This window comes from Trichosurus vulpecula, chromosome 4 (genome assembly GCF_011100635.1).
Source record: "Trichosurus vulpecula isolate mTriVul1 chromosome 4, mTriVul1.pri, whole genome shotgun sequence".
NCBI classification, from domain to species: Eukaryota; Metazoa; Chordata; class Mammalia; order Diprotodontia; family Phalangeridae; genus Trichosurus; species Trichosurus vulpecula.
In genome coordinates, this window is record NC_050576.1 from 13969961 (window position 1) to 13992971 (window position 23011).

Sequence of the window (23011 nt, forward strand, 5' to 3'; positions counted from 1 at the left end):
CCAAAAAAATCATAAAACAAAACCAAAAGAATGAAAAAATAGAAGAGAATATCAAACATCTCATCAGAAAAACAATTGATCTGGAGAAAAGATCAAGTAGAACTGATGGGGTGCTCAGGTGCTTGTGCTCAAACCTTAATTCTAACATTTCTCCTTAGCCTCTGCTCGAGTGCCTGTGCCTGGACCTTGGTTCTAAAATCACATCTCTCCCTAGCTTCAAAGCATTGACCCTAGCAGTTTCTCTCCAGTTCAAGGGCAGCATGCCTTAGCAGAACACTTATCTCTCCTCCTGATACTGCAGTCAGCTGAACCTATAGAATTTATTAGTTTGGACTCCTTATGTATTGCTTATTGGCTGTGCACTGGGACATAACAATATTTACTACTTAGTGACCTTCCTGATATGTATTCTAGACATAGTCAAATGAACACTCCCTTACATTCATCTTATCTAACAAGACATTTGACAGAAGCAACCTGGATATCTCCAGCCAGCCCTGACCTTTGATTGACTTAGTGACATTTCACAGTCAAAACCACACCCCCATGTAGCCCCACCTTGGGCTATTTCCCAGTGAACTCTGGGTAAGATACCTGCACAGTAGATACAAAAAGCGCATGTTCCTTTAAGAACTGACTACCCCTTAACCACTCCTTAATCCCACCCCAAGACACCTAATTGACAAGTTTCACCCCCAAATCTCATATTTAAACTTTCCCTGTAGCCCTGTAAGTTTGCAGGTTCCCTAAGAACTCTTGCCTGATGTAAAGCATAATAAATCTTTGCTACCTTGACTTAGAGAATGTTTGAGATCATGAATTCATTCCAGATGGCCCCGACCTTCTCTAGTACTCAAGTCTTTGAGGGGCACTCCCCTCTCAATGACCCCATCTGTGAACTCCAGTCTTGGGGTTCCTGGACTTCATCTCCCCCAACCCTCAACAGAAGCAATATAACAATAGTCAGACTACCTGAAAATTGTGATTAAAAAAAAATCTTGTTGTAATACTATATGAAATTATCAAGGAAAATTAACCTGAAGTTCTAGAACAAGAAGGAAAAGCAGAAATAGAAAAAAAAGAATCCACTGGTCACCACCTGAAAGATGTTCCAAGAGAAAAACTTACAGGAATATCATAGACAATTTTCAAAACTCCCAGGTTAAGGAGAAAATATTGGAAGCAACAAGAATAAAATACAATTTAAGTATCATGGAGTTACAATAAGAATTACACAAGACCTAGCAGCTCCTACTTTGAAGGACCATAGGAAGTGGTGGGATTCAGCTGGTTTGCACCAGTTTAGTAGTACCGCTACCTAATCTTAGGTTGAGTTGGGCCAAAGGTTGTTAGCCAGGGTGGGGCCTGCACCTACCATGTCAGTGGTGGCAGCAGCGCCTTGGCTTGGTTCCATGGAGAACTATTGTCAATTTATCTGAATCCTACCACTGACCATAGGTCTTAGAATATTATATTTTATAGAGCAAAAGAGCTGGTTATGACCAAAGGTAACCTACCCAGAAAAGTTAAATATAATCCTGAACTGAAAGACTTGGAGATATTTGTGACAAAAACAGCAGAACTTAAGGGAAAATTTGACATATAACATCCAGGAGAAATAAAAAATAAACCACTAAGGACCAATTAAAAGGGACTCAATAAGGTCAAATTTTTACTTCTTATATGTAAAAATATTATCAGCTAGTTCATTTTTATTTGGGTAGTTTGAAAGAAATGCTTGGGCTAAGCTGATTATGATGGGGTAATTCTAAAAAAAATAAAACTGTAGGGAGAGATAAAAAAGAGCAGTTATCTCAAAGAAATGAGACAAAAAAGGAAAAACTGATAAATAAGAAGCTAGTGGCGGAGGGGGAGGTGGATAGTGCTGAAACTTTACTCTCATCAGGAATGGGTTATAGAGGGAACAACATATATATCTAGAAGGGTATAAAAGACTTCCAAATTCAGAAAGGAATAAGAGGGCAAAGGGAGAGGATAAGGGAAGGACTCTTGGAGAGATGGGTAAGTCAAGAAATAGGAGGGCAAGAAATAGTAGCAGGTACAAGCAGGTAGAAGTAAAGCAGAGGAATAAGGAGGTATATGAATAGGGTGAGAAGAATAGTAAGGAAAAATAGAAAGGAGGAAAAATTTTATATATTTTTTGTTACATTTTGAGTTTCTAGTTTTCTCCCTCCCTCCCTCGTAAGCCCACGTTAGAGAAGGCCAACATTTCCTGTATATATATATATGTGAAACCATACCATATATACTTCCATATATCAGTTCTTTCTCTGGAGGTGGATAGCACCTTCCTTCATAAGTCCTTTGGAGTTGATTTGGATGTCCATGTTACTTAGAATAGTGTGGTCATTCACAATCACTCTTTGAACAATATCGTTGTTACTACATGCAACGTTCTCTTGGTTCTGCTTGTTTCATTCTTCATTATTTCATGCAAGTCTTTCCATGTTTTTCTAAAATCAACTTGTTCATTTCTTCCAGACATTAGCATTCCATCACAATCATATAGTACAAATTATTCAGTCATTCCCCAATTGATAGGCATTCCATCACTTTCCAATTCTTAACCATTCTAAAGAGAGTTGCTATAAATATTTTTGGACCATATGTGTTCTTTCCCTTTTTCCCAGATCACCTTGGGAAACAGATCTAATAGTAGTATTGCTGGGTCAAAGAGTATACACAGTTTTCTAACTCTTTGGGCCTAATTCCAAATTGCTCTCCAGAATGGTTGAATCAGTTCACAATTCCACCAACAATTAGTGTCCCAATTTTTCCATTTCTCCAACATTTGTCATTTTCCCTTTCTACCATTTTGGCCAATCTGACAAGTGTGAGGTGGTACCTCAAAATTGCTTGAATTTGCATCTCTCTAATCAATAATGATTTAGAGCAATCTTCATAACCATGTATAGCTTTGATTTCTTTGAAAAAAAAAACATCTGTACATATCCTTTAACCATTTATCAAAGAGGGAATGACTGGTATGTTTGCTGATGGGTTTTAGTAGATGCTTATCATTTTAAGGAAATGTACCTATGTTTTCACATGTTTTGAACACTAATGAGGATTGTATTTTGTCAAAAAGTTTTTTCTGCATTCATTAATATGATTATGTGATTTTTGTTACTTTTGTTATTGATATAATCAATTACGTTAATAGTTTTCCTTAAACTGAACCAGGCCTGCAGTCCTGGCATAAATCCCACTTGGTCATAATGTATAATCTTTGTAAATATTGCTGTGATCTCCAGGCTAGTATTTTATTTAAGATTTTTGCATCAATGTTCAGTAGTGAAAAGATTTTCTTTCTTTACTTTTCCTGGTTTAGGTATTTGCACCATATTCACTTCAAGAAAGGAGTTTGGTATGACTCCTTCTTTGCCTATTATTCCAAATAATATATTTAATATTGGAATTAGTTGTTCTTTAAACGTTTGGTTGAATTCACTTGTAAATTCATCTGGTCCAGCTGCTTTTTTTCTTGGGAAGATCATTTATGGCCTGTTAAATTTCTTTTTCTAAAATGAGTTCATTTAGGTATCCTATCTACTTTTCTGCTAATCTGGGTAGTTTATATTTTTGTAAACATTTTTCCATTTCACTTAAATTGTTAAATTTATTGGTATGTGATTGGGCAAAATAACACCTAATAATTGCTTTAATTTCATCTTCATTAGCAGTATATTCACCTTTTTCATTTTAATGCTAGTGATTTGTTTTTCTATTCTCTCTCTTTTTAATCATATTAAACAAGCTTTTATCTATTTTACTGATTTTGTCATAAAATCAGTTCCTGGTTTTATTTATTAATTCAGTGGTTTTCTTAATTCAATTTCATTAATTTCACCTTTAATTTTCAGGATTTCCAACATGGTATTTAATTGAGGGTTTTAAATTTGTTCTTTTTCTAGGTTTTTTTAAATCACATGCCCAGTTCATTGATCTGCTCTTTCTCTATTTTATTGATGTAAGCATTTAAAGATACAAACTTCCTCTGATTGCTGCTTTTGAGGTATCCCATAAGTCTGGGTATGTTGTGTCATTATAATCATTCTCTTTAGTAAAAATTATTTATTATTTCTATGATTTGTTCTTTCTATGAGTTATTCTTTAAGATTAGGTTATTTATTTTCCAATTAATTTTCAATCTGTGTTTCCATAGTCTTTTGTTAAATGTAATTTTTATTGCATTATGATCTGAAAAGAATGCATTTACTATTTCTGCTTTTCTGCATTTGACTATAAGATTTTAATGTCCTGATATAAGATCAGTTTTCCTTAAAGTGCCTCTGGGAAAAAGGTATACAGGCATACCTCAGAGATATTGTGGGTTCAGTTCCAGACCACCACAATAAAGCAAATATCACAAATAAAGCAAGTCACATTAATTTTTTGGTATGCCAGTACATGCAAAAGTTTCATTTACAGTACACCGTAGTCTATTGCGTGTACAACAGTTTTATGTCTCAAAAAAATGTGTGGTTCAGTCATTTTTCAGTTGTGTTAGACTCTTTATGACCCGTTTGCAGTTTTCTTGCAAAGATATTGGAGTGGTTTGCCATTTCTTTCTCCAGCTCATTTTGCAGATGAGAAAACTGGCAAACAGGGTTAAGTAAGTTGCCCAGGGTCACACAGTTAGTAAATATCTGAGGCCAAATCAGAAGTCTTCCTGACTCCAGGACCAGTACTCTCTCCATTGTGCTACCTAACTGCCCCCACCCCAAAAATGTACCTGCCTTAATTTTTAAAAATGCATTGCTAAAAAATGCTAACAATCATTTGAGTTTTCAAAAAGTAATAATCATTTTGCTGGTGAAGGGTCTTGCCTCAATGTTGTTGGCTACTGACTGATCAGGGTGGTGATCGCTATGTAATACTCTTCAATATTATTGTGTCTCAGGGAATGGGGGAGTCTGAGAAGAGAGAGACATGTGGGAGAAGTCAATGGATAGCTCAGTACACACGCAACATTTTTGGATTAAGTTCGCTTCATTTTGACTTCTCCCTACCCAATTTTACTTTTTTACAATCATTTCGTCATCATTTCTAAATTGTATGCCCAATTCATCGATCTGCTCTTACTCTATTTGATTGATATAAGCTTTTAGAGATAGAAACGTTCTGCTAAATACTGCTTTGCTGCATCCCATACATTTTGATATGTTGTTTCATTGTTGTCATTCTCTTTGATGAAATCATTGATTGTTTCTACGCATTTTTCTTTGACCCACTCATTCTTTAGGATTAGATTATTTAGTTTGCAATTAAATTTTAATCTATCTTTCCATGGTCCTTTATTAAATGTAATTTTTTTGCATCATGATTGGAAAAGGTGAATTTAATATTTCTGCCTTTCTGCATTTGATTGTGGTGTCTTCAGTACTAACAGGTGGTCAGTTTTTGTGTAGGTGCCATGTACTGCTGAGAAAAAAGGGTAGATTCCTTTCTATCCCCATTTACTTTCTCCAGAAGTCTGTGATATCTAACTTTTCTAAAATTCTATTCACCTCCTTAACTTTTTTCTTGTTTGTTTTGTGGTTAGATTTATCTAGTTCTGAGAGGGGAAAGTTGGGGTCCCCCACTATTTGTTTTTTTGATCCATTGTGCTATCTCCATTTACTATTTTTTCTTGTAACTCATTTAACTTCTCCTTTAGAAATTTGGATGCTATACCATTTGGCACATATAGATTTAGCGTTGCTATTACTTCATTGTCTATAGAAACTTTTAGCAAGATGTCATTTCCTTGCTTATCTCTTTTAATTAGATCTAATTTCATTTTGTCTGACATAATGATTGCCACCCTTGCATTTTTTTTAACTTCAGCTGAAGCATAATACATTCTGCTTCAGTCTTTACCTTTATTTTATGCTTATCTCTCAGACTTTCAGACATTCTTGAAGAAAAGACAAGAACCAAAGAGAAAATTTTACTTTAAAATACAAAATCTAGAGAAACATAAGGAGGTAAACATGAAAGACTAATCAAAAGGGATTTAATAAGGTTAAACTGTTTACTATCTTGTATGAGAAATTCAACTTTGTAACTTAAGTATGTTATTATTAGGGTAGCTAGAAAGAGTATACATAGATAGAGAGTTTGGGTTTGAGTTTATCATGATGAAGCAAATTATCTCATACAAAAGATGGATAAATGGAAAATTTTTTTACCATGGAGAAGAGAATGGGGTGGAGGGGGGGAATGGCAGGAACCTTATTCTTATTGAAAATGGGTTAAAGAGGAAAAAACATATATATTTAAATGGGTATAAAACTCTCCATAACTTACAGAGAAATAAGAGATCAAGGGTATAGAATAAGAGAGGGACTCTTAGAAGGATATCTGGATTAGGGAGGCAGTGGTCAGAAGTACCTTAGACATATGAGAGATAGGGTAAGAAGTGAGAGAGAAGGAAAAATAGGGTGGAGGGAAATATAGAACTAGTAATTATAACTTTGAATGTAAATGGGATGCAGCCAAAGAAGGAAAAGAAGGAGGAGGAGGAGGAGGAGGAGGAGGAGGAGGAGGAAAATAAGAAGAAGACTGAATTGCCAGTATCAAAAATGAAAAGGGTGAATTCACCACCAGTGAAGAGTAAATTAAAGCAATAATTAGGAATTATTTTGTCCAATTGTAAACGAATAAATCTGACAATCTAAATGAAATGGATGACTATTTACAAAAATATAAGTTGCCCAGATTAACAGAAGAGGAACTAGAATGCTTAACCCCATTTTGGAAAAAGAAATTGAACAAGCCATCAATGAACTCCTTAAGAAAAAAATCCCAGGGGCGGCTAGGTGGCACAGTGAGTAGAGCTCTGGCCCTAGAGTGAGGAGGACCTGAGTTCAAATCCAGCCTCAGACATTTGACACCCTTACTAGCTGCGTGACCTTAGTCAAGTCGCTTAACCCCAATTGTCCTGCCTTGCCCCCTCCAAAAAAAAAGAAAAAATCCCTAGGGCCAGGTGGATTTACAAGCGAATTCTGCCAAATATTTAAAGAACAACTAATTCCAATACTAAATAAACTATTTGGGAAAACAGACAAAGAAGGAGTCTTATCAAATTCATTTTATGACATAAACATGGTGCTGAAACCTAAAACAGAAAGAGCCAAAACAGTGAAAGAAAACTATAGACCAATTTCCCTAGTGATTATTCATGCAAAATTTTTAAATAAAATACTAGAAAGGAGATTACAGCATTATATCACAAGGATCATACACTATGAACCAGGTGAGATTTATACTAGGAATACAGGGCTAGTTCAATATTAGGAAAACTATCAGCATAATTGGCCATACCAATAACAAAACCAACAAAAATCATATAATCATCTCTATAGATGCAGAAAAACCTTTTGACCAAATATAGCACCTTCTTATTATAAACACTAGTGACCAGAGAAATAAATGGAGCTTTCCTTAAAATAATAAGTTGTATTTATCCGAAACAATCAGCAAGCATATCTGTAATAGGGATAAGCTAGAAGCCTTCCTAATGAGAACAAGGGATGAAATAAAAATACTTATTAGCACCACTATTATTCAATATCATACTATAAATTTTAACTTGTAGCCATACGAGAAGAAAAAGGAATTAGAACAGGCAATGAGGAAATAAAATTATCACTCTTTGCAGATGAAATGATGGTATACTAGAAAATACTAGGGAAACAACTAAAAAAAACTGGATGAAATAATTAACAAATTCAGCAAAGTTGCAGGACATAAAATAAACCCACATAAATCATCACCATTTTCTGTATATTACTAACAGAGCCCAGTAGCAAGAGAAAGAAAGAGAAATTCCATTAAAAATAACTGTAAACAATATAAAATACTTGGGAGTCCACCTGCCAACACAAACCCAGGAATTATATGAATACAATTAAAAAACAGTTTTCACACAAGTAAAGTCAGATCTAAGCAACTGGAGAAACACCAATTGCTCACAGGTAGGCTGACCCAATACAATAAAAATGACAATCCTACCAAAATTATTTTATTTATTCAGTGCCATACCAATTAATCTACCAAAAATATTTTATAGAGCTAGGAAAAATAATAACAAAATTCATCTGGAAATACAAAAGGTCAAGAATATCAAGGGAATCAATAAAAAATGCAAAGGAAGGTAGACTAGCCATAACAGATCTCAAACTACAAAGTGGCCATCAGCAAAACTATCTGGTACTGGCCAAGAAATGGAGTGGTGGATCAGTGGGATAGATTAGGTACATAAGACATAGTAGTAAATGACCATAGTAACCTAGTGTTTGATAAACCCAAAGGCCCCAGCTTCTGGGATAAGGACTCATCGTTTGACAAAAACTGCTGTGAAAAGTGGAAAACAGTGTGGCAAAAACTAGGTATAAACCCACATCTTACACCTTATGCCAAGATAAGGGCAAAATGGGTACATGATTTAGACATAAAGGCTGATACCATAAGCAAGTTAGGAGAGCAAGGAAAAATTTACCTGTCAGATCTATGGAGAAGGGAAGAATCTATGACCAAACAAGACAGAGAACATTATGAAATGCAAAATGGCTAATACTGATTACATTAAATTGAAAGGGCTTTGCACAAACAAAACCAATGCAACCAATACTAGAAGGAAAGCAGAAATCTGGGTAACAATTTTCCAGTCAGTGTTTCTAATAAAGGGCTCATTTCTCAAATATATAGAGAACTGAGTCAAATTTATAATAATACAATCCATTCCCTGATGGATAAATGATGAAAGGATATGCATAGGCAGTTTTCAGATAAAGAAATCAAAGCTACCTATAATCACAGGGAAAAAATGCTCTAAATCACTATTCATTAGAAAAATGCAAATTAAAACAACTCTGAGGTACTACCTCATACCTATCAAATTGACTAATATGACAGAAAATGAAAATGATAAATGTTGGAAAGAATGTGGGAAAATTGGGACACTAATGTACTGAAATGATGAGCAGGAAGACTCAGGAAAAGCTGGGAAGACTTATGCAAACTGAAGTGAGCAAAACCAGGAGAACATTGTATATAGTAACAGCAACATTGTGCTATGATCATCTAGGAATGACTTAGCTCTTCTCAGCAATACCATGATCCAAGACAATTCCAAAAGACTCAAGATGGAAAATTCTATCCACATCTAGAGAAAGACCTAATGTACTCTGAATGCATATCAAAGCACACTATTTTCACTTTATTTTTTCATAGTTTTTTTTCTTTCATACTGTTTCTTCTTTCACAACATGACTAATATTGAAATATATTTTACAGGTTTTACAAGGAGGAGGGAAGAGGGAATGAGAAAATTTGGAACTCCAATTTTTAAATGAATGTTAAAATTTGTCTTCACATGAAATTGGAAAAATAAAATATGATTTAAAAAAATAAGAATAAGCTTTTTAAAAATTCATTAAATATACTTTTTTTACTTTCAAGATTACACTCAGCTTTGCCGGGTAGGGTTTTTTTTTGGTTATAAATTCAGCTCCTTTGTTTTTTGGAATATCATATTCCACATCCTTTGGTCTTTTAACACAGAAGCTGCTAAATTTTGTGTTATCCTGACTGTAGTTTCACAACATTTGAATTGTTTCTTTCTAGTTGGTTGTAATATTTTCTCCTTGACCTAAGACCTTTGAAACTTAGCTAAAATGTGTCCCCATGAGCTTTGATTTTAGGATCTCTTTCAGGCAGTAATTGTGGGATTTTTTTCAACTTCCACTTTACCCTCTAGTTCTAAAACTGCATGGAAATTTTCCTAATAATTTTTCTTGAAGTATAATGTCTAGACTCATTTTTTTACCACGACTTTCCAGTAGTCCAACATTTTTATATTATAGTTCTACTCAGCCATTTTCCAGGTCAGTTGTTTTTCTAATGAGATATTTCATGTTCTCTTGATTTTTTTCATTCTTTTGACTTTGTTTTATTATTTCCTGTCTTATGAAGTCATTAGCTTCCCCCCGACCAATTCTAATTTTTAAGGAGCTATTTTCTTCAGTGAGCTTTTGGATCTCATTTGCCAATTAGTTGTTTTTTTCATAATTTTCTTGATTTTCCTGTATTTCTCATTTATTTTCCCAGTTTTTTCTCCACCTCTTTCATTTGATTTTTAAAGTTTTTTAAAACTTCTCCAAGAACTCTTTTTAGGCTTGTGACCATTTTCTTTTTTTTTTTTTTTTTTTTTTTAGCTTTACAAATAGCTGCTTTGACTTTATTGTCTTTTTTCTGAGATTGACCCAGAATCATACAGTCAGGGGCAACTACAACCCAGATCTTCTACAGGAAGAAAAGTTATACAAGATAATGATAATCTGATAGAATTCCAATCTTACCTCACACTACTTGGGTGACCCTGGCAACTCATTTAATATCTCCGAGCTTCGGTTTCCTAAAATGGTGATAATAATAATCACATCTACCTCATAGGGTATAAAGTGTGTTGTAAACCTTAAAGGGCTATATACATGCTAGCTATAGGAATTTAACAGGGAAAGGAAGTTTTTTTTTTCCTCTTCCCTTTTCTTTTAGGTACCCATTAAAATTCAAGCCAAAATTAAAATGCTTCCCTAAAAATAAGTCTCTGAGTTCTCATGATGCCATATAGTTTCATAGGTTTAGAGCTGGATGTGAAGTAATCTATGTCCATCATTTTATGAATAAAGAATCTGTGGCTCAGAGTGGAAAAGATCTGGCCAATATCACAAAAATGGTGGAATTTAGACTCGAACCCACTTCCTCTGAGTCTGACTCCAAGATCCTTTCCATTCAACCACATGGCCTCCACTGTGATAAATGGATAAACATTTACATTTAGTAAATAAGGTTCTATATGTGTGCAAAAGGACAAGGTTCAGATTTGTAGTGGGAGCTATAATTTACATCATTCCAAGGTAGTATATGTTATAAATTAAATCTTATATTGGTGTATATGACCAATGATATATGTGGTATGGCATATATTACATCTTAACTAGAACATTAAAAGATTTGTCATTTGACTTCCCTGAAAACCTGGAAATCTAAAGTATTAGTCAACCAATAAAGAAGCACATATTATGCACCTACTATATGCTAGGCACTGTGCTAGATGAGAATATGACAAAAATTAAATCATTCCTACCTTAAGGAGCTCAAGAGATTTCTATGTATTTGTCTTTGTTTCTTGATATACTTAAAATAAATCTGTTGGAGTGTTTTGTATATTGGAAGAACCCAATATAGAAAATGACCATCAAAATGGAAAGAATAAAGGGCAATGGAGAACTTAAATCAAAATGGCCAAGAAAAGAATTAACTCCAGAGAAGAAATAAGAAAATGTCCCTCCCTCTTCTCTTTGCAAAAGTATGGAATATTTCATCTACCGCCAGACAATTGGTGTGATATAATAGGAAGCAAGGTTATACAAAAAATAAAATACATCAATGATAAAAGATTTAAAGTATAAATATAAATCTATATATTTAAAATACATAAATCAATATGTTTAAAATATAAATCTATATATTTATATAAAGTATAAATATAAAATATAAATCTAATATATATTCATAAAAGTTTTCCTCTTGTCTGTTTCAGAATAAAGCTCAAAGTTTGATCACATTTAGGTCACAGACTTAGAGCTGAAAGTGATCTTGAAAGTCATCAAATCCAACCTCTTCATTTGATGGTTGGGGAACTGAGGCCCAGACAAATGAAGTGACTTGTCCAAAATCCCATAGGTAGCAAGTAGCAGCGTCAGGCTTTGAACTCAGGTTCTCTGGCTCTGGACCTAGAGCTCTCTCATCCATACTACATGCTGCAATGGAAGTATGATCTCATTAATATGGGCACCTACTCTGAGGGCACAGGAGGCAATCTACCACACATTTTTATCCTGAAAGATCCTCGTTCATGTCTCTCCCTTAAGTTACCCATTGAGGACTTACCCAACAGGCTGGAGGTCTCCTGAATCATCTGTCATTCATAGGTTCAGACACTTAGACCTGGAAGACAACTTGAAGGTCATCATACTCACACACCTCATTTCACAGATGAGAAATCCAAGGCTGATTTGGAATTCAAATCCAGATCAGAGAACCAGGCATTTAAGAGATGCTTGAGTGACTTGGCCAGGGCCACACAGCTGGGAAAGATATGAATTCAAGTCCTCCTGAGTCCAAGTTCAGCCTTTTATCCACTGAACCACTGATATGAGTTACTCTGATATGAGAGCAACTGCCCTTCCCATGACACCATGCAGCCCACTCTTGCCATGGAAGCCTTCGGGCTGGTCACATATACAGAAATACCAAAAGGCCTCAGATTCATTTTAACTTGATTTGTGGAATGCAGAAAATGTAAAAAAGACTGGAATCCCAAGCCTTAAGGCCTTCACTTTTTTCTAAATAAGTGGAACAATTTTGCAACAAGAATTGAATAAGGCAGTTTTATGATTTATACCTCCTATGGGAAACATGAATGAGCAAGTTTTACAAATAGACTTTAATAATTCAAAATTTCATACTGTGCTTTCTGTACTTTCCTTCAGGAATAGTCAACCTTGAGAGTGTAATGTGTATCAGTGCCTTCTAGGAATTAGAAAATCATGTACAATCAAATTACAGCATCTTGGAACTGGAAGAGATCCCAGTTGCCATCTAATCCAACCCCTCCTTTCACAGCTAAGGAAACTGAGGCTGAGAGAGGTTGTGAGTTGGCCAAGGCCATACAGGAAGTAAATATCCATGTTTGGATTTGGACCTAAAGGAATCCAGGTTCCTCTGACTCTGTACTTTTTCTTGTAGTACAAACTTTAGTTATCCAGAAAATCTCATATATAAAACTTAGCCTACCTTCTCTTAAGTGGCCATTTGAGGATAGAGAACTATGAATGTATGCTCCATGCTTTACACACACACACACACACACACACACACACACACACCCCAAATAGGGTACTTCCATTAAACCTGACAGTAACTTCCAATGTACCAGCTTCTGGTGAGCACCCTTAGGGTACAATGCCAGGTACACAGCAGGTTCTTAATAAATGTTTGTTCATTGTTCAATTAAAAAAAAATGAAGGTCAGTTTTCTAAAGTGAATGAATGCCACACTTCTGTGGTACTTCTGTGCAAATGGGAATTTCAAAGGGAACATAAAAAATATTATAGGAGTCATAGGACCTGAAAGCATGAGATTCAGTTTTTCACTCACTGGTTATTAAAAACAGGAGTGGGGGGGGGGGTATTGGTACATGATAGAAATTACACGATAGGGTCACAGATTTAGGACCAGAAGGGACTTTAAAGGCTATCTAGCCCAAATCTCTCATTTTGTAGATAAGGAAAGTGAGACCAACATGACTTACTCAATTTTATACAGCTAATAAATGGCAAAGTCAGGATTTGAACCAAGATCCTGTAACTCTAAGTCAAATGCCTTTTCCAGTTATCAGTGTGACTTCAGCAGGGGACACTAAGGAACTCCTTCTATCCATTCCCTCCACTAATACCAAACTCCTTCCAAAAATTTCCCACATTAGTAAAAATGTCTTCAGTGTAGATCCAGGGAAAACTCTGAAGGGTTAAGGAGAAGAAAGTGAATGTGGAAATTCTACCCATGGCTCCCTCTACCAAGACAGCTGCAAATCACTTCTGATAGATCCTAGGGAGCTGTCGAAGGCTCAGAAGTAAAGAAACTTGCCCAGGGACACCCAGATAATAAGCCTTGGGAGGAGGAGGGGATTTTAACCCATATCTTCCTGACTCCAAGCCCAATGCTCTAACCACTGCTCCATCGCTGTCTCGCATTTGTAACTAGGTAAAAAGAAAATGGATCAAACTTGATCAATTATTGAAAGGAGCACATGTTTGAGACCCACTCTAAGGTAGCACTGTCTTCACCATGCCCTGCAAGCATCTCTAAGGGGATCAAAAAAACATGGGATGGATGCCTAGGAGCTGCGACAGTTTTCCCATTGTCTGTTCCTTGATGCTTCAGAGAGATGCTACTGTCACCTTGTGGCTGGAGGGAATTATGGGAGCAAGAGGAAGAAGGACCAATGGGAAAGGAATTCAACGCTGGGAAAAAGCAAAGATTTAAGACTGTCTAAAACTCACGTGGGTGGCCACATTAGAAGAGAAGCTTCATTTGACACATGAGGAAACTAAAATCCCCAAAAGTGAAGAAATCTGTGCAAGGCCACACAGGTGGTAAGTATTAAAGGTAGAATTTGCACCCACATCCTCTCACTATAAATGAATTTCTCTTTCTATGGTGCTATGCTGATTCCTATCGATTCTCCTAGTTCCCTACCTCATAGCCTTTTTCTAACATTGCTATTAGCATTCTGTGGGGACCAGCACAGCCCTCAGACTATCCATCCATGATCAGCCACTCTCCCTACTGTGGCCAGTGGGCCACTTTCACCAACTGCATGTGATCAGGTGTTCTCCTGGACATCCCTGGGTCCCTGACATTTCCATTGAAATGTTGACTTTGCCCTTCGCTGAGGACATAAATAAGAACCAACTTGAGTCATATTCTGTTATCAAGCTAGTTACATAAGCCTTCCTTTAATTGTATGTAACAAAGCTGTGTTTCCCATTAAGGTTTAATATAAGGTCAACAACTATTCATTCGAGCCATATTTTACAAGACAAAATTTGCTTCAGTGTCAAGTGGGTTATTTAGAGGAGGGGGTGGGGAACCATTTAAAATAGAGACATCGGGAGACAGGGAAAATAGATCTATGTGAGAAAGTGGATAGTACTGGACTTGGAGTCAGGAAGACCTGGATTCAAATTCTGCTTTAGATAATTAACTATCTGTGTGACCCTAAGCAAGTCACTTAACATCTCTCATCCTCAATTTCTTCATCTGTAAAATGGGAGGAAGAATAGCACTTACTTTGTAGGCTTATTGTGCGGATCAAATAAGATAACATTCATAAGACCCTTTGCAAATCTAAGAGCACTCTATAAATGCTAGTTGTTATTCAGAAGCAAGGGACCTGGGTTCAAATCCTGACTCTTGTATACCAAGAGGTAGCTTCACTTTTGGAGCCTCTGCTTCCTCACCTATAAGATGGAGTAGCTGGTCTAGAACAGGGGTTCTCTACTGGGAATCCACGGAGCTCCAAGGAACCCATGGAGAGCTCAGAGGGAGATCAGGAACTTGGACAGGGGAAAATTCTATCTTTACTTGTGCTAACCTTTGATTGAATTTGAGCATTTCTCTCCATTATGAACGGAGGCAACAAACTCCGGGAGTTTTAGAAGTGTCTGTGACTTTGTGACCAGAAATCATGAATCTCTTCATATCTCATTAAAGCCATGGTAGATAGCTTGATATTGCATTTATAGTCATCATGATGGCAACATTACAGTAGTCATTAGACTTGCCTCTAATCACATGTAATCCCAGTCTTCCTGTCTATACTTCGTATTTCAGTATCACTTATTTCCTTTGTGACCCTATTTATTTTATTTTATGCATGTAAAAACATAATTCTGAGGAGTCCATAGGCCTCACCATGCTGCCAAAGGAGTCTGTGATATAAGAAAGGTTAATGACAGGACTAGATCATCTCAAAAGTTCTTGCAGCCCTAGAGCCTTAATTCCATGACTTTATTGTGCTCTCTAGCCTGTCCATATGTTTTTTTTTAATTTCTGATCCCTACCTCTCCATATCTCTCCCCAATAGAGTAAATTCTGAAGTGTCTGCAGGTGGGTTAGTCACAGCCAATTGCTAGTCAACTGAGGCAGCAAGGTGCCAGACCTGGAATCAAGAAGAGCTCAGTTCAATTCCAGCCTCTTATATTGACTAGCTGTGTGAACTTAGGCGAGTTCTCTGCTGCCTTAGTTTTCTCGTCTGTAAAATGTAAACCTCCCAGGGTTATTGAGAGAAAGCTAGGACAATGTAAAGCACCTAGCAAGCCTTAAGGTGCTATATAAATGACAGCAATTATTATTAGCTCTTATGTCCTTCACAATCTAACTAGTTCCTGCTACCTCGGGCCACTCCTAGATTATGTCTTCTAAAGTCCCCTAGCTGTGTGCTTGAGATGAGTGAACTTTAGTATTCCCCAAAGAAAAGCACCAAGAGGAAGGCATATCTAGCCTGTCTGGCTGCTGCACCCCTTAAAATGGTACAAACCATTGCCAAGTCATAGACAAGAGATATGGGGGTCATCTGTGCTGCCTTCTTCACCATTAGCATGGACGATGGAAAGTTGGCCATAATTCTTAGGAAATGCACTCCAGAGATTCTGTGCACCCCAGACAGAATGCTGACAGTATCTTGGAATGATGGACTCTGAAATCCACATCACACGATTGTGAGAAATCACAAGGACTATACACCGTAGCCATAACCTGATAACTCTGCTTGGAAATCAGTGAAATCTTTATGAATATTTCACGGCAAAGTAATAGTAGGTGTGTGACTCGTATGATTACCTAAGCTGGCAAATCTTCCAACAAAGTTATGTGGTAACAGCGATGCCGATATCCACAGACAAACTCAAAGCTAATCGCCTTTTCCTGAGGATTATTGTGTCTGGACTTAAATCTAGAAAAGACCCTAAAAGTTCATCCAGTCTAGCCCCAACATCTGACAGTGGAGCAAGGAGCCCAAGAGAGGTTAGGAGGCTTGACCAAATTCACCCAAGTCAATAGGTAAGAGCCAGGATTCAAACTGAGGGGTTCTGACGGCAACTTTTGGTACATACTGGACAATGTTCATTGAGAAGGATCGAAGGATTGTAGTTTTTCTATAGATAGACATGTAGACATGCAGATCTAGATGCATCAAGATATGTATTGAGGTAGAGATATATGATAGAACGATTGGGGTCAATATACTCATGAAGTGTGCGTATATTTGTATGAACATTACATTGATATTGTACGATAGATAATTGGAATGTGTGTATATGTGTATGTATGTATGTGTGTGTGTATGTATGTACGTGTGTATACAGAGTATACCAAAAGCAAAGAATATATGTGATAGAATGATCGGGGCTTTCACACATGCAAATATACATACATACGTTTGCATATGCATACACCCACACACACCCACACACCCACACACCCATACACCCCCCCCCCCACACACACACATTTATTTAATAAACTTAAAACTCTACCTGGACTTTGGGGCACTATATACACGTACATTTATGTATGCAAGTACAGATGTATACGTATATATGAGGTACATGTAGATATACAAGAGAATAGGGTCTTTATATGGATGTGTTTATACATATGAAGATATAGATGTTATGCAATAGGATGGTTGGAGTCTTCCTACATGTGTTTGTATGTGAAGACTCTAAGTTTATGTGTATATATCCATGCTACATACATACACACACATATGTATACATGTGTGTGTATACACATACACACACATATGTATACATGTGTGTGTATACACATACACACTTGCCTTTCTACATATGGGATCCCCCAGTATAATGTAAGCCCCTTAAGGATAGGGATAATTTGGGTCTTGTCTTTTTATCCTAATGCCCAGCACAGTGTCAGGCACATAGTAAATGCTTAATAAATACCTATTGTATTAGATTCCATCCCAAGAAATCAATGAGTAGTGAGGGTCTAGAAGAACAAATTGAGTGTTCAATATATCGGCAGTCTCCAATTTATAAATAGCACACATACGTGGGGCCCTTCAAGCTCCCTCCAATCTCCACTTACACTGGTAAGTTGGGACTACAGCAGGAGGTTTACTATTCTCCTAATGATTCCAAGGTAACCCAGAGGAGTCAGGATTTCCAATATTATATGTAGGTCCCCTTCTGCTGTGACCCTCCCAATATCAAGCAACCAGTTGACATCAAACAGCTTTTTACGAAAGGATACTTGCCAAGAATGCAGAGCAAAGACAGGTTTTGGTTTTGTTGTTGTTTTTAATTATCCAACTTGCAGCACACTCTCCTCTTGGGAGGGCAGGCTCAAACCCCAAAGCACAAAGGTAGAGAGGCATGCATACGAGGGATGTGTGCGACTCATGACTTCTGGTATCAGATGGCCCTTTTTCCATCCTGAGTCCCCACCAAGTTCACTTTGGGACATTGCATCTCACATCATGACCACTACTGGACCAAGTAAAGCAGATCATCTTCGAGGAAGAGAGGGAGCTGATGAAGCTTTTGCATACACATTGAGGTCCAGTTCTTCAGACAGTTAGAAGATTCTTTATTACCACAGTACCAGCCCTTCAGTTATTCAAGGCCAGAAATATGCCCATGAATCCTCCATACATTGGACTGAAATCAGGCAGGGAATATGGTGCTTGCTGTGTATGAAGGACAAGGAAGGACAAATCCACACATGCTCTAAGGGTCAGGCCATCATTAGTTGTCTCTCACCCTTCCTCCCCCACTCCCTAATTCTCCCTAATCTTCCTTGAGATCTCACTAGTATGTGAACACTATGATTCTTTTGAGGGAAAGCAAAACTTCAAGGTTTGTCAGAATCTCCAAGTTCAGAAGTAAAGGGAAGAGAAGAAGCTATGAAAAACCAGAACGGATTAAGGATACTCACCCATCTGCCTGAATCCCTGCCCCAAAATGTCTTTACCCTACCCTGTCTGGATTTTTTTTTGGTTTCACATTTTTACATTGCCTAATAAATTAATAAAGACCCTTCCTTAAAATTGCAGATTGTGCAAATGCTTTGCATTAATAATTTCTTAATCACCAAATCTAATGGCCTTTTTCAATCCATCATCTTCAGTTCTCTGCAGGCTTTGACACTGTTGATCACCCTTTTCTCCCCAAAACGCTCTCCTCTCTACATTTTCAGGACACTGATCTCTCCTGATTCTCCTCTTACTTCTCAGACTACTCCTTCCCAGGCTCTTTAGTTGGCTCTATAACTGGGTCCCACCTGCTAACCATTGTAATCTCCCACAGCCTTGTCCTGGGCCCTCTTCTCTTCTTCTTCTAGAATATTTCATCAGCTCCCAGGATCAAAGATAAAATCCTGTTTGTCTTTCAAAGCCCTTCATAATCTGCCTCCTCCTCCCTTTCCAGTCTCCTTGCATCTCACTCCCTTCCACATATTCTCCGACCCATTGACACTGACCTTCTTCCTGTTCTGGGCATACAATGCCCCATCTCCCAACTCCCCACCACACTCTCTGGCTGTCCCCCATGCCAGAAATGTTCTTCCTCATCTCTCAGCCAAAGTCCCACCTTCCATAAGAAGTCTTTCCCAGGACTCTGTACTCTTAGTGCCTTCCCGCTGAGACTACTCCCAATCTTTCTGGTACATAGTTGTTTCTTTGCAAGTTATCTCCCCCATCAGACTGTGAGCTCCTTGAGAGCAGGGACTGGTTTTTGTCTTTCTTTGGATTCCCAGGACTTAACACAGTACCTGGCACATAATAGGCAGTAAGGAAATGCTGTTGACTGCAGGCAGCGAGGTGGCACAGTGAGTAGAGTACTGGCCCTGGAGTGAGGAGGACTTGAGTTCAAATTTGACCTCAGACACTTGACACACTTACTAGCTGTGTGACCTTGGGCAAGTCACTTAACCCCAATTGCCCTGCCTTCCCCCCTACAAAACAAACAAAAAGAAATGCTGTGGACTGATTCATTTATGTAAATTAGCTCTGGTGGCCTCCCCCCCACCCCCACCCAATGGGAACTTTTGAGCTTATAGAAGTTTCAAGATCTAAAACAGGCCACAGAGCTAGAGCTGGACTCCTTCAGCTTAATACTGAGGCTCATTACGGGTGCTGGGGCAGGGGAAGAAATAGGAAGTTGGTCAGCCTGAACATTCTGGGCACTTGAGAAGAGGGAGACTAAAGAGATGGAAAAGCTATGAGAAAAGAGAGAAGGGAGGGAACCACCGACAAACTAGGTACTTTGAGATTTTCCATAGTGTCAGTCCTATGAGGAGGAAAGGGGAAAGAAACATTGTTCTTCATCCTCTTCTCACCAGAATTCAGACTAGTGCTATTCATACTATAATCATATTATCCATGAACCATGTCCCATGGGCTAGCCTGGGAATCTCAACCCCATTTGTAACATGGTTTCTTCCCTCATTCCCTTATCCCAGCACCACTTATCCCTTGTCAAATCTTATCCCCGGATCATTCTCACCATCTGTCTCCTCTGCTCATATCCTTGTGTTGCTGAGGGGGCCTGAAGAAAGTCACCCAGATGTATGGACTGGATCCACTATAAATTCACACTATCTCATCTCACTTTCACTGTAATTGATTCCCTATCCTATTATGAACAGCTAACCCTTCTCTCCTCCAGCCTCTTACCCCTTCCTTTCTACTCTTTCAACTGAAAACGTTGCCTTTTTTTTACTGAGAAAATTGGAGCCATTCACTGTGAACTTTCACTTTCCGCCTTCTCTTCATCTCAAAATCCCTTGTTTATCAGTCCTCTCCTTTTCTCCAAGCTCCATTAATATGACCCCCCTTTTCAAGGCCAGCCCCTCCACATGGACCCTTAATCCCATCCCCTTTTCATCTTTTCCAGCAAATTATTCACTTTCCCCCTTTCTAATAGTCAAACTGTCTCCATCTATTGATCTTCTAGACCCCATCATCCCCTCTATCATCCTATATCCATTCTCTATTTCTCAGCCATATGCAGTCATCATTTCCACTTTCTCTCCTCTCCCTCTATCCTTAATCCTTTTCCAGTCAGGCTTCCAACTACACCTATAAACCAAAACTGCTTTCTTCAAAGGTGCCGATGATATCTTAAAGGCAAAATTTCTCAAGCCTCATCTTCCTTGATCTCTTGGTCAGGTTGTAACTGACACTCCTGACCACCAGCTCCTCCTAGACACTCATTCCTCTCATTTTTAAATTGAAATTATATTGATATCTTTCATTTTTACATCCCTTACCTTTCTGACTATATCCCCTTGCCCATGACCTTCCAGAGGCCATCACTTACAACAAAGAGGAAAAAAGGAATAAAAAAAAATGTGAAACTATCCAACACATTGCACAAGTCTGTTGTGTGCATGTGGCTGCACCCATTGTTCTTAACTCGGCCAAGACATACAGTCAGGTTTTTTCATGTTTTTATGGAGCTAAACCTGGAATTCTAATTTTGCAGCATTCAGTTTTGATTTTGTTGTTCTCTTTGCTTTATTGTAGTTATTATGTATATTATTTTCCTCCTTCAGCTTGAGTTGCATTAGTTCATGTCTTCCCATGCTTCTCTGAATTTATTATTTTAATGACTGCTTACAATGAGATATTTCATTAAATCAAGCAAAATAATTTCCTTAGCCATTTCAAAAAAAATCCCGCTATAAATATTTTTATGTTTAGGGAACATTCTCTTTGTCGCTGATCTCCTTGTTGCATGATGGGAAAACATCACAAACACTTGCCATGGGTGCCTAAAATGAGAACAGTGATTTGGATCTGGAAGATACAAAGCTGGGAGGGGTAGCTTGCACAGTGGATGATAGGATTCAAAAAGACCTTGTCAGACTGAATAAAATAAGAGGAAATTTAGTCATCTCATAAAGTTTACTAGGAAATATCTTTACACTTAGGTTCAGGAAGTCAACTTTACAAGTAAAAACTGCTGAGACACGGTTAACTTATCTGAAAAAGGTCTTGGGGTCTTAGTCACCTTCGATTTCAATACGAGTCAACAGTGTGTTGGGGCAGGCAAGAAAATTAATGCAGCCTGAGGCAACACGAGGAGAGGCATTATGTCCAAGAAATTGGAGGCCAGAGTGCTGCTGCCCTCTGCCCAATGAGGCCACATCTAGTGTCCTTTGATCAGCTCTGGGGAGGACATTGATAAAATGGGGAATGTCCAAAGGATGGCGATCATAATGGTGGTGGGGCTCAAGGTTATGCCACATATTGAAGCCTAGAGAAGAGAAAACTTAAGGGAGACTTGAGGACAGGAAGAACATAAAGAAGCATTTATTAAGCACTACTATGTACCAGGCACTATACTAAGCATCGTAAAAATAATCTCATTTGATCTTCACCCTGGGAGGTAGGTGCTGTATTATTCCATTTTACAGCTGAAGAAACTGGCAGAGAGAGGTTAACTGACTGAGGTCAAATTAAGGTCAAGTCTGAGCCCAAATATGAGGTCAGGTCTTCCTGACTCCAGGCTCGATGCTGTATCCACTGCACCACCTAGCTGCATCTGGAGGGCTATGACATGGAAGTCATATGAGCCACAGCTCTAGAAAGCAGAACCAAGGACAGTCAGCTGAAATGACAAGGAGAAAATTGGGACTCAGTGTTGGAGACAAACTTCCTAACAATCAAAGCTCCCCCCACCTCAGAAAGTGGGTTGCCTCAGGAGGGAGCAAGTTCTTTGTCTCTTGGTGTTCTTCAAGGATGGCAGAGAGAGGTTTTCTTGTTTGAGAGTGACTGTCTGGACTGAACAGCCACCAAGCCCCCTTCAAACTCTTAAATTATTGACTCAATGGAATGATTAGAATCAGTACATGGAACTCTAAAAACTGGAAGCAATGCTTTCCCTTTTCTATTCAAATATACGTGGAAAACAAAAATAGAAAGTGGCTCATAGCTATCACCAAAGTTTCAGGTAGAGTGGGAGAGGTCAATTTCCTTTCCTAGGGGAAAAAAAAAAACCTAAAAGCATAATCACAGATCTCAAAAATGTTAGTCATGTGTACCTGGAGCCCCCAAATGCATTTCTTAAGCATGTCTTTTGCCAAGCAGAGGAAATTCTTCCCACAATGGACAATGCAACATACACACCCGAACATCTCGTTTCCTTAAGCCATTCCTATTACTCAGAGGTCTGGGGAGGACTTCCTACCAGTCCAGAGGTACGATGGTGCCATCCTTTATTTAGACCTCTGTGCTCATTTAAAATGTGGAGACAGAGCAAGGATGTGGGTGGGTGGGCCTTCTTAAAAAGGGGAGGCCTTTAAGGGTTCACAACAATCTGTTACAAATGATTCACCTGTCAACATCAAA